We start from the raw sequence: 12,088 nt of genomic DNA on the forward strand, positions 1-12,088 counted from the left end.
TCATACAGCCATTCAGACACCCACTTACTCATCCATACAGTCACTACACACCCACTTACTCACCCATAGAGCCACTCACACTGCCACACTCACTTACCCACGCAACCACTGACACACCCACTCTATTACCAATATAGCCACTCACACACCCATACACACAAGGATACATATAGTCACACAGCCACTCACATATCATTGATTATAGATAGTATCACTCAATAGTTGTGCACCTAGTATACTAATTTAACTTTTGTTATATATATATATATATATATATTCACTGAAAAAACCATAGGTTTCACACCAGTTATAGTTAGGTGGAAGTTTTACTCGCATAAAACCATTGAAATTCCCACGTTATAGTTAGTTGGACTCACTATAACTTGCGCGTGCAATGCACTGCTGATGACGTCACATATTACATCACTCATGACATGGTCAGTGACATCACTCATGACATCACTGATGACACCATCCAGTGAATGTGTGTCTTTCTGAAAAATAAATATGTGTTATATATGTATATGTAAATGTTGATGGAAGAATAAATGTTTAAATAAGTGTTTACATAGATTTTTTTTTAATTGATTGGTTAACTGGTTTATTAAGTGTATCTTAGTGAATACATATATTAGAGAGTAATGTTTAAATATTTAAATATATGTATTAGTGTTTCACTTTGTGTATAAGTGGCTGCATGGGTTGGTGAGTAGCTACATAGGTATGTATGGGTTATTAGATGTTTTTCTTAGTATCAGTATGAGTGTTTGTATGGTTTAGTGGGGGTATTACTTAGCACATAGATGCATGAATGACTGACTCTCTCTTTGTATGTGTTTTGAAGACAGCATATGTGCAGGACTGTATTGGTGGATGAGTGTGTATATGTGTGTGTTAGTGAGTGAATGACTGTCTTACTAGTGTCTTTATCATTAACTACATATGTTTTAATGTAGTATATGTGAATATTGATGTATATAAGTGATTATATGTGAGAGTGAGGGATTGTAAGAGTTCCTGTTTAAATAAGTATGTGTTTCTATAAGTTATTGTTTAAGAGAGTAAGTATGTGTAAGTTTCCTTAGAAGTAAGGTGGTAGTGTGTGTATAGCTGTATATGCAAATAAATGGATGTTCAATAGTTTATTTGCATGTGTGAGTATGTGTGAGAGTATCTTTTGGATGACTGTCGGTGTGTAACAGGATGTATAGGTGTATCACTACATATGATGAGTGAGTATATGTATGAGTGACTATATAGAACTGTTGTTGAATGAGTGGATGTGTATATAGATGGTGGAATTATTGAATTGGTTTTTGTAACTGGAATGGGTATCTCCATTTTTTTGAAAAGTTTACTTTCTATTATTGAATATGTGTTTCAAGGGTTACATTACAGTGAAAGGATGTCTGTCACTCTGTCACAAGGATGGTGTCATCAGTGATGTCATGAGTGATGTCACTGACCATGTCATGAGTGATATAATATGTGACGTCATCAGCAGTGCATTGCACGCGCAAGTTATAGTGAGTCCAACTAACTATAACGTGGGAATTTCAATGGTTTTATGCGAGTAAAACTTCCAGCTAACTATAACTGGTGTGAAACCTATGGTTTTTTCAGTGAATTTAATAGGTTTTTTTTAATGCTAATTCCTAACTATAACTGCTGTGAAACCTATGGTTTTTTCAGTGAATTTCATAGGTTTTTTAAATGCTAATTCCTAACTATAACTGATGTGAAACCTATGGTTTTTTCAGTGAATTTCATAGGTTTTGTAAATGTTAATTCCTAACTATATATAGGGCCTCAAACCTTTGTTTTTTTCAGTTAATTTCATAGGTTTTTTAATAGCTAATTTCTATAGCTATGAAATATAATATTTTTTATAATGAATCCTATATTGTATATTTATGTAATACTATTTTTTTATGTATATTTTTCCCTTTTTTTGGCCTTGGTGCGCTCCCGGTGCGCGTACCGGTGAACGCACCGGTAAGCGCAGTGTTATGGCGCGCCCCGGTGCGCGTACCGATGAGCGGCCCGTTAGCGCCATTGCCGTGAACGAAAACATCATCGTGACGTATCGCGTAGCCGCGAGATGCGTCTTATGACGCACAGCGTAAGCGCACCCGGAAGCGCCCGAGCGCTTACGATCGCGCAACGTAAGCGCCGCCGGGCGCACCCCGGGGCGCACACGCGGGCACGCACCGGGGCGCGCAGCGTAAGCGCGTCGGGTCATGTGACCTGAACATAACACTTTTCATTGGTTGCTAACATTTTTTTTTTACAAATAATGAAATCCCCACCCATTTCCTTCACTTATTTTTTCACTTTTGTGACTGCAAGACCTGCCTTTTTGCTGTCAGATCTTTGTGGGAATAAAATCTTGGATTGTCATGGCTGCCAGACCATCCAGCAGTGAAGATGACTCCAATGAATTTCTTGATGAAGAGGCTCCTCAGCCGAAAGTAAAAGAACACTTTATTTGGAAGTTTTTTTCTATTCCTGATGACAAGAAGAAAGTAAATGCAGGATTTGTCACACTGTCCTGTCACGGGGTGACCCCACTAAGAAATATTTATTTGGTAACTCCACAATGATTCGCCATGTGGAGAGGAGGCACCCCCAGAATTTTGCCCGGGAAAGTGTCAGGGCTCTGGCACGAGAGGCTCCCAGTGATGGGGCCTCTACTTCAACCGGAGGACAAACTGCATCAGGGAGGGAGCAATCACAAGAGCAGATTCCCAACATCCAGCCTGCTTTTAATAAATGTATAAACAATAAAGAGTTGGCTCTAATCAGTTAGGCTGAGCACCTATAACACTATACCAAAAAGACGTGCCTGAACTGATACAAAAATTCGAAGTGCAATTCACTCAACAGGGAAGAAAACTCATTTCAACCTGAGATATTGCTAATCAATAGCGATTTATTCGTTCAATTTGATGTGATTATTTTTAACAAAATTTTTTACATTTACATTCTACCCGGCGCATGCGCGAAGAATCAGTGCTTCTGAGACGCCAACACGGGCGACCTGCGAAAAGGTGACACTAGGAGTCAACCAAATGGATGAAGCACCCGCTACGTTACACCCGTGACTTTCTTCGACTAAGTGAAGGCGCTGCCCTTGCAGGTCAACATTTTTGATTCCACTTGATCGAATAAAACTGGGAAATCCAATTCCCGCCACCTGTGGGTCCATTTGAATTCCCAGGTTGGGAGCTAGCGAGTGTGACTACACCATCAAAAAGGTGCCCTTGCAACGATAGAGCGCCACCCGCTGCGCATCAATAAAAGAGACTCTTTACATCTCTACACCCTCCAAGTGGCCTTGTAGACCAGTGGGATACTCCATTGGCCCTGATGAGAGTCCCCCCCTCCAACTTCTGATTGGGACTCTAAACGCGTTGGCCTATGTACAAAGTGTTGCTCTCACTAAAATTTAAAAGTTGAGAAACCCTGTGTCTCAATTTGTTCATACACATTGTGTTCTATCAATCAAGTTGATTGTGATTCAACTCCAAGTGTATATATGTATAGTACATTATATCACCCATGTTGATCTTTTGAGCAACCTTTGTCTCTTTCTTTTTCTTTTCCCCACCCTTCACTTAAAATTCCCCTCTGGTATTTTCGTAAAAATTTTCATTTACCAGATCTGTGTATATATGGACGTTTGCTGTTGAATGAATGTGACATGTTTGACAAGTATGAATGACTTTTGTTACATAGAATATTGGTGTAGTATTTGTATATAAAATGTAAAAAAGTTTGTTAAAAATAATCACGTCAAATTGAACGAATAAATCGCTATTGATTAGCAATATCTCAGGTTGAAATGAGTTTTCTTCCCTGTTGAGTGAATTGCACTTCGAATTTTTGTATCAGTTCAGGCACGTCTTTTTGGTATAGTGCTTTTAATAAAGGCGTTATTAAATGCAGATATTGCGATAAGTTACTTTGCTATGGGGAACAAAGTGTTCTGCTCATGGTTCGAGCATTGGATAACCATCGCTGCCGTTTCCAGCCCTAATTTTGTTTTGTTTTTTTGCTCCTGTTGAGCAGTTTCCCATTCCCTGTTTTTGTTTTTGTTGTAAAAAAAGAAAAAAAGAAGAAAAAAAAAAGTTCTTTTCAGAACTACCTCCAATTCTCATCAAAGAGCTGTGTTCTTAAAAAATATATTTATTTAATCATGCAGACCCATGGTACGCTCCCCGGTGCGCGTACCGGGCGGTCCCCCCGCGAAAATCGGAATTTCTTTTTTTTTTACCCCCCGCGGGGCCCTTTTATAGCCCCCACATCAAACCTAGGGGGTCAGGGGGGGGTCTACCCTGCCCCCTTATGGTCATTTCCCCCTTTGTTTTTGCCACCCCTTGTGTCTAGATCCTACCGAGACACAAGATGGCGGCCGCTCCGGACTGTTTGGAATGTTGACAGACACCCGAGAGCCATTCAGCTTTCCGCTCGCGTACTCGCGTTGCGCGCCGGGTGCGCGCCCCGGTGCGCATACCGGGGAGCGCATATAGATATATATTTTTTTTTTAACCTAAATTACTCAAAATCCTCTGGAGCACATATCTTGAGACATAGCAAAGGCACATCGGGCTACCAGTCCCTACAATTTTGCCAAGTTTGGTGGGAATCCATTCAGCCGTTCGGGCTAAAAGTGAGTCCAACCGCCCTATGGAAATTAACATGGGGAAAACACGTTTTGGGACCCCCCTTTAATCTCGGCCCCCGCTTGACAAATCCCCCCCAAACTTTCAGGAAAGGAGCGGAGCGGAGCGGAGCGGGCCATCTTCTTTGAGAAATTCGTGAAGATTCGTCCACCGGCGCCAAAGTTATTCCCAATAGAATGTTGTGGATTTCCTATGGAAAACAACCCTAACTATAACTACCTACTGGCGACCGCCAGTAGGTAATATATATATATATATATATATATGTATATATATATATGTGTTCCACCAAAAGCCCGAAAGCTTAGGGATGCACACACAGCAAATTAAACCATCCGGTTTTATTTTCATCAGAGGAAACTTGCATCGTTATTCTTTGGAAATCATCCTTTGGACCTGACGCATTTCGAGGCTTCCGCCTCTTCCTCAAAGGTCGCTTGTAAAATTACTCTCGCATGGAGTTCCGATTTGCATAATTAGCTGCATGCTGTTCCTTTTATCCTGCCCACAGTGGGCCTCGCTCAGTGCGTGTTATAACTTTCTGCATGCTGGGATTTGAATAAGAGGCTGTAGCCTCGAAACGCATCAGGCACGATGATCTTTAAAGACTGAAAAGAAGATGCTGGATTTCTTTTTTAAATAAACCGGATGGTTATGCATTGCCTTTCGTGTGCGTCCTCGAATGCTTTTGGGTCTTTGGTGACACGGCAGCCCTGTCATGGAGGACTGCACCATCTCAAGTTTGCAAGTGAGAGGCTGCGTGGTGGGAACTATTGTACGCCCGGTAAGCAGCACAGCTAATGCGGTAAATATTAACCAGCACTTCATCCGGAGCCCTACTGGAGGGTAAGCATGTTGCTCAACAGAACCCACTGACGGTAAAATGTGCTCTAAATGGACTACAAATCCTAGCATGCATCAATGGTGAACGGTGAAAATAAATGCACTTAGCCAGGCCCACTAGGGGCCGGTAGAAAACAGCATGCATCCAATTAACTTACTAATTAGAGCCTTCTGCCAACACTCCTGTTACAAGCCGTCTATTAATATGAGTCTGTAGCCTCGAAACGCGTAAGGCATGATGATCTTTAAAGACTGGATTGAAGATGCTGGATTTCTTTTTTAAATAAACTGGATGGTTTTGCATTACCTGTCGAGAGCATCCTCAAATGCTTTTGGGCCTTTGCTGAAAAATAAACTGACAGGGTAGCCCTGGAAGACTACACCATCTCAAGTTTGCAAGTGAGAGGCTGCATGGTGGGAACTATTCCACGCCCTGTATGCAGCACAGCTAATGTGGTAAATACTAATCAGCACTTCATCTGGAGCCCTACTTGAGGGTAAACATGTTGCTGCAAAGAGTGAATGATCGACAGAACCCACTGAGGGTAATATGTGCCCTAAATGGACTACAAATCCTAGCATGCATCAATGCAGAACAGTGAAAATAAATGCACTTAGCCAGGCCCACTGGAGGCCAGTACAAAACAGCATGCATCCAATTAGCTTACTAATTAGAGCCTTCTGCCAACACTCATGTTACAAGTCGCCTATGAATAAGAGGCAATAGCCTCAAAACGCGACAGGCAAGATGATCTTTAAAGACTGCAATGAAGATGTCGGATATCTTTTTTAAATAAACCAGATGGTTTTGCATTACCTGTCATTACCTGTCGAGTGCGTCCTCAAATGCTTTAGGCGGTCGCCAGTAGGTAGTTATAGTTAGGATTGGCTACCATAGGAAATCCGCAACATTCTATTGGGAATAACTTTGGCGCCGGTGGAGGAATTTGTGTGTAATTTTCCGAAATTTTGCCCAGCTCCGCTGCGCTCCTTCCCTGAAACTTTCGGGGGGATTCGTGAAGTGGGGGCTGAGAAAAAGGGGGGTCCCAAAACATGTTTTTCCCATGTTAATTTCCATAGGACGATCTGACAAGTCTGACAGCCCGAACCGCTGAACGGAATTACACCAAACTTGGCAAAATTGTAGGGACTGGTACGCAGATGTGCCTTTGCTATATTTGCTGAAAATTGCTCCAGTGTTTTTTTTGAAAATTAACTTCAAAAACACATATATATCTATAGGTGCGCTCCGAGCGCTCACCGGTACGCGTACCGGGGAGCGCACCCGGCGCGCTACGGGAGTGCGCGAGCGGAAAGCTGATTGGTTGTCGGGTGTCTGTCAACATTCTAAACAGTCCAGAGAGTCCGCCATCTTGTGTCTCGGTAGAATCGAGACACAAGAGGTGTAAAAGAAAAGGGGAAATAATTAAAATGGAGCAGAGTAGACACCCCCTGACCCCGTAGGTTTTCTGAGGGGGGCCTAGAAGGATTCTTAAGGGCAAAACAACTTTTATTTTTGAAATTTTCGCGGGGTAAGCGCTGGGTGTGCTCCCAGGTGCGCGCTCCGGCACGCGCACCCTGAGCGCACCACAGAGAAAAACAGTGTAAAAAAATAGAGTAAGAAAATAATGTAGAGTATTTAGAGGTAAGTTATCTCTGAAAAGTGGGTGTGTTTTGTACCTACAAGTAGGTATCAAGGCAGAGTCTTATATTCAAGAGGAAAACTCTATTCCCCTCATCTGTAAAATGCACACCATCTCTCCTATAGATGTCTTGCATGTTGTAACGCAAGTTGTTGTGGTAAATGGAACCCATACCATAGTCTCTGAGGTATGCAGAAACAGTTTTATTTACATGTTTCCTTGCTTTCTCAATCTGTGGACAAAATTGGTTGGACCAGTTCCATTTTTGCCTTTGGCATATATTAGAAAATACCAAGGCAGTTTTTGGAAAAAGTGACATCAATTGCCCAAAGATGTCCTTTAAAAGCATTTCCAGACCTACCCCAGTCAAAGTGCCTCAGTCATTTCCACCACAGTGCACAATTATAAGGTCAGGGTGTGGTAAATGCATAAAGGATTTTACCAATGGTATCAATTGGTGACTCCTCAATCCTCTCTGTCCAATCCATACAATGTCCACATTTGGTAAATCAAGATTATAAATACCTCTGTTAGCTGCGTATTTTGACTCCAGTGGACATAGCTATGACCCACAAACCAGACTTTTGTCATTTTGAAGGTAGATGTGCTTCTAGTCAGATGAGTTGTGGAAATGAAATGGCAGTTTGATTATGAAAAAAAGTGGTTGTGAATCAGTGCAGTTGAATAACCAGAAATGATTGGAGCTTTGTTAAAAATCTCCACTGAAAATTAGGGTGCATGCTTTTTTTTGTAAGAAGTCATTTCAATGGTTGAGAAAAAGTCATTTAAAGAAACATTGCATTTCATTAGCTAGTAGATTGAGAGGTCAAACAGCCTTGAAGGATTGTTTTCCAACATAGTATGATGAACTTGTGAACTGTGTGCTGGTTTAAGAGGGAGTTACCATGGATACAGGGTAAATGGGCACTGGGGGGATGGGTGAATGTTATGTGAGTTTTAAAGTCTTGAAATGTACAACTAATTAAAATGTGCAGTTTGGTTTTTAATTTGTGTGGGAACAATTTTTATTGGCTATGTACAAGAATATGGGTCTGAAATGAGAAATAATCTGTGCCATTATTGAAAGGCTCCAGTGAAGGTAGCATTATTCAGAGATTCTGCTTACTGACACTGTTTTACATCTTCCAAAGCATTTTTAAAGGTGAGTAATGATTGGTTTAAAAAAGATAGAGAGCTTTAAAATGTTTTGACAAGTATCACAGTGAGTGTCTGTGTGAATTAAGGAATTATATTTTTACCTTTTTCCATAATGTTAGCTGTGTGTTTATAAGGTAGACTTCTTTATAAATTGTTTTTTATGCTTGGATTCAATGCTGGTTTAGAAATTGTGTAATGGTTTCATTGGACTTGTAAATATGCTCCTTTTTTTGAAGCGCCTTGTGCAACCTTTAGCATGGGTGGAAGCAGTGAATGTATGGAGAGAGATAGGAATAGCAGATAGAATATAACGCTCACTATAATATTACGCTCACTCCCTATAACTCAGCCATACTCCCACACTCACCTTCTTTCAGACCTTAACTTTTACTTTCCTACTGTCTCTTCCCTTCTTTTGCTCCTTCACTCTTTTCTCTTCCCTTACTCTCCTTACTCCACTTCACTAACTCCTCCTACTCCCTCTGTCCTCTTAGTTCTACACTCCCCTTCCCTCTTTCTCTCTCTGTTAGCCTCATTCTCTCTGACCCCTTAGTCTGTCACTCCTCTTCTATCACGCTCACTCCCTATAACACAGCCACACTCCCTCACTTATGTTTCTTTCCTCCCTCACCCAGGGCCTCATTTATGAGAAATGACGCATCGCTGCGTGAAAGCAGCGATGCGTCACTTCTCAGTGCGCTCTCCTTGCGACATTCCTGATGCGTCATATTTAATGTATGACGCATCATGTCGCAAGGAGTTACAGATATGTCAGTATTTCTGACGTATCTGTAAGCGCAAAAGTGACGCATTGCTGGAATGTGTCACAAAAGTGACGCAACTCCAGCAATGCATCCTTTCACATGGCGCAAGCCCCATGTGAAAGGGCCTGCGTCAGTCTTACGCCTGCTGTGAGGCAGGCGCAAGATTTTGTCGCAACGGCGTCCTAAAAGAGACGCAGTGAAATCTCATAGATTTTACTGCGTCACTTCTACGACCCTTCCTTGCGTCAATATGCCACTTTGCATACATTATACCTGGCGCAGGTATAATATGGCGGAGGGGTTTACAAAGTGACACATCTACCTAGATGCGTCACTTTGTAAATATGACTCAACAAGGCCCTTTTTTTACACCACTGGTGCGTCACAAAAAGTGACGCACCGGCGGCGTAAAAGTGACGCATGGCCTCATAAATGAGGCCCTCAGTCTTCTACTCTCACTTTTTCTTTCACTTTCTCTGTCTTTTTACTCCCTTACTCACCTTGTCTCACACTCACTTGCCTTTATCCAGTCTGTATCTCCACTCTTTCCTAAACATCACTGCTCTTTTCTTACCCTTTCACATCCCCGTTCCTTTACTACATTTTCTTCACTTATCCTCATTCCGCATGTTCACTCTCCTCCTCACTCACCTCCCCTTCTTTCAGTACCCCTACTTCACTTCCCTTCCCCTCTCGTCCCTTTCTTTGCTTTCTCACTCATTTTCCTCTCCTCTCTCACTGCACTCCACTTCAGTTACTCTTTTTCATTTTTTAAGAATACAGCTCTTTTTTGAGAATTTATTTATTTATTTTGCGATTTGTAGAGCGCCTGGTGACCCGTAGGCATTCCCGCGCTGTAAATCTGTGGAGACCAAGAGAGGGTGAGAAAGGAAAACTATTTGGGGAACAGGAAGGTTTTTAGTTTTTTTCGGAAGAGGGCGTGACAAGGTTCCAGACGCAAGCTGCGTGGAAGTGAGTTCCATCCTGCGGAGGCTTTGACCGAGAAGCGACGGCCACCGGTGCGAGCCTTCTTGAACTTAGGAACCGTTGCCAGGTGTTCGCCGTCAGAGCGAAGGAGTCTGGGGGCTTTGTAAGGAATGACCATGTTTTTCAAGAGGTATTTCTAAAAATAACTTTTTTTTTTCTTCTTTTTTTTCAACAAAAACAAAAACAGGGAATGGCAAACTGCTCAACAAGAGCAAAAAAAATTAGGGCTGGGGAGGGCAGCGGTGGTTCTCTAATGCTCGAGCAATGTTCAAAATACTTTGTTCCCCGTAACAAATTAGGGCATCACAATGTTTGCATTTGATGGATGCCTCATTAAAAATAGGTTGAATATTGGGGATCAGCTGCTCTGGTCGCCCCCTCACCAATGTAGTTGCTCCTCCAGTTGAAGTAGAGGCACCATCCCTTGGAGCCTCTTGTGCCAGAGCCCTGACACTCTCCCGGGCATAGTTCTGTGGGTGCCTCCTCTGGACGTGCCGAATCATGGTGGAATTTCCAAATTAATATTTTCTGGTAGGGTCACCCCGTGACAGGACAGTGTGACAAATTCTTCACTCCACCTTTGGAGCATTTACTTTTTTTTTTATCATCTGGAATGGAAAAAAACTTTCATATGAAGTGTTCTTTTACCCTGGGCTGAGGAGCCTCTTCTTCTATGAACCCATCTGAGTCCTCACTGCTACTGGAGGGTCTTGCAGCAGCCATGATAATCCAAAAAAGATTAAGGAGGAAAAAGACAGGTCTTGCAGTCACAAAATTGAAAGAAGAAGTGAAGGAAATGGGTGGGGATTTCATTCTTTGGAAAAAAAAACTGTTAGCAACCAATGAAAAGTGTTAATTTAAGGTCACATGACTTGACGCATTTATGCTGCGCGCACCGGAGCGCTTCCGGGGGCGCTTAGGCGGCACGAACGTAGGCGCTTCCGGGAAAGCTTACCGGTGCGCCCACACTGAGCGCTCCAAGACAAAATGATACGGGTAAGCTTACCGGTGCGCGCACCCTGAGCGCACCAGGAAAACATTTTAAAAAAATATATATACATTGAACCAAATTTTTTTTTTTTAAATATTTAATTAATTGTTGTAAAAAACAGCTAATAAAAAAAATGTAGGTTACCAAGTCGATATACAGAGGAATTAGCTTTTAAAAAAACGATGAAATTCACTGAAAAAACCATAGGTTTCACAAACGTTATAGTTAGGAATTAGCCTTTAAAAAACCTTTGAAATTCACTGAAAAAACCATAGGTTTAACACTCATTATAGTTAGGAATTAGCATTTAAAAAACCTTTGAAATTCATTGAAAAAACCATAGGTTTCACACCAGTTATAGTTAGCTGGACATTTTACTCATACAAAACCATTGAAATTCCCACGTTATAGTTAGTTGGACTCACTATAACTCGCACGCCCGCAATCCACTGCTGATAATGTCACATATTACATCATTCATGACATGGTCAGTGACATCACTGATGACATCACTGATGACATCTCAAATGACATCACTGATGACATCACTGATGACATCTCAAATGACATCACTGATGACATCATCCATGTGATAATACGATGCACCTCATTACACTGTAATCTAACCTTTGATACATCCAGTGTTAAATACAAACTACCATTCCTGAAATTATTGACACACCAATACCAGTAACTACATACGCACTCACTGATTTCTAGGTCTACACACACATCCACTCATTCACCCATACAATCACTCATACATACAGTCACTCATCAATAGAACACTATCATATCCACTCATACACCTATACAGACACTCACACGCTGACACTCATCCACAGAGTTACTCACACACCTAGTCAGTTATGCAAAGAATCAATCACACTCCCATTTTCTAAACTACACAGTTTTACTCACTAAACCTTACTTAATCAAACATATACTAACACATACTTACTCTCTTTTACAATCACTGATACAAGTACACATTGATCCATACAGTCACTTACGCAA

Source organism: Lissotriton helveticus, chromosome 12 (assembly GCF_964261635.1).
Source record: "Lissotriton helveticus chromosome 12, aLisHel1.1, whole genome shotgun sequence".
Classification (NCBI taxonomy): Eukaryota; Metazoa; Chordata; class Amphibia; order Caudata; family Salamandridae; genus Lissotriton; species Lissotriton helveticus.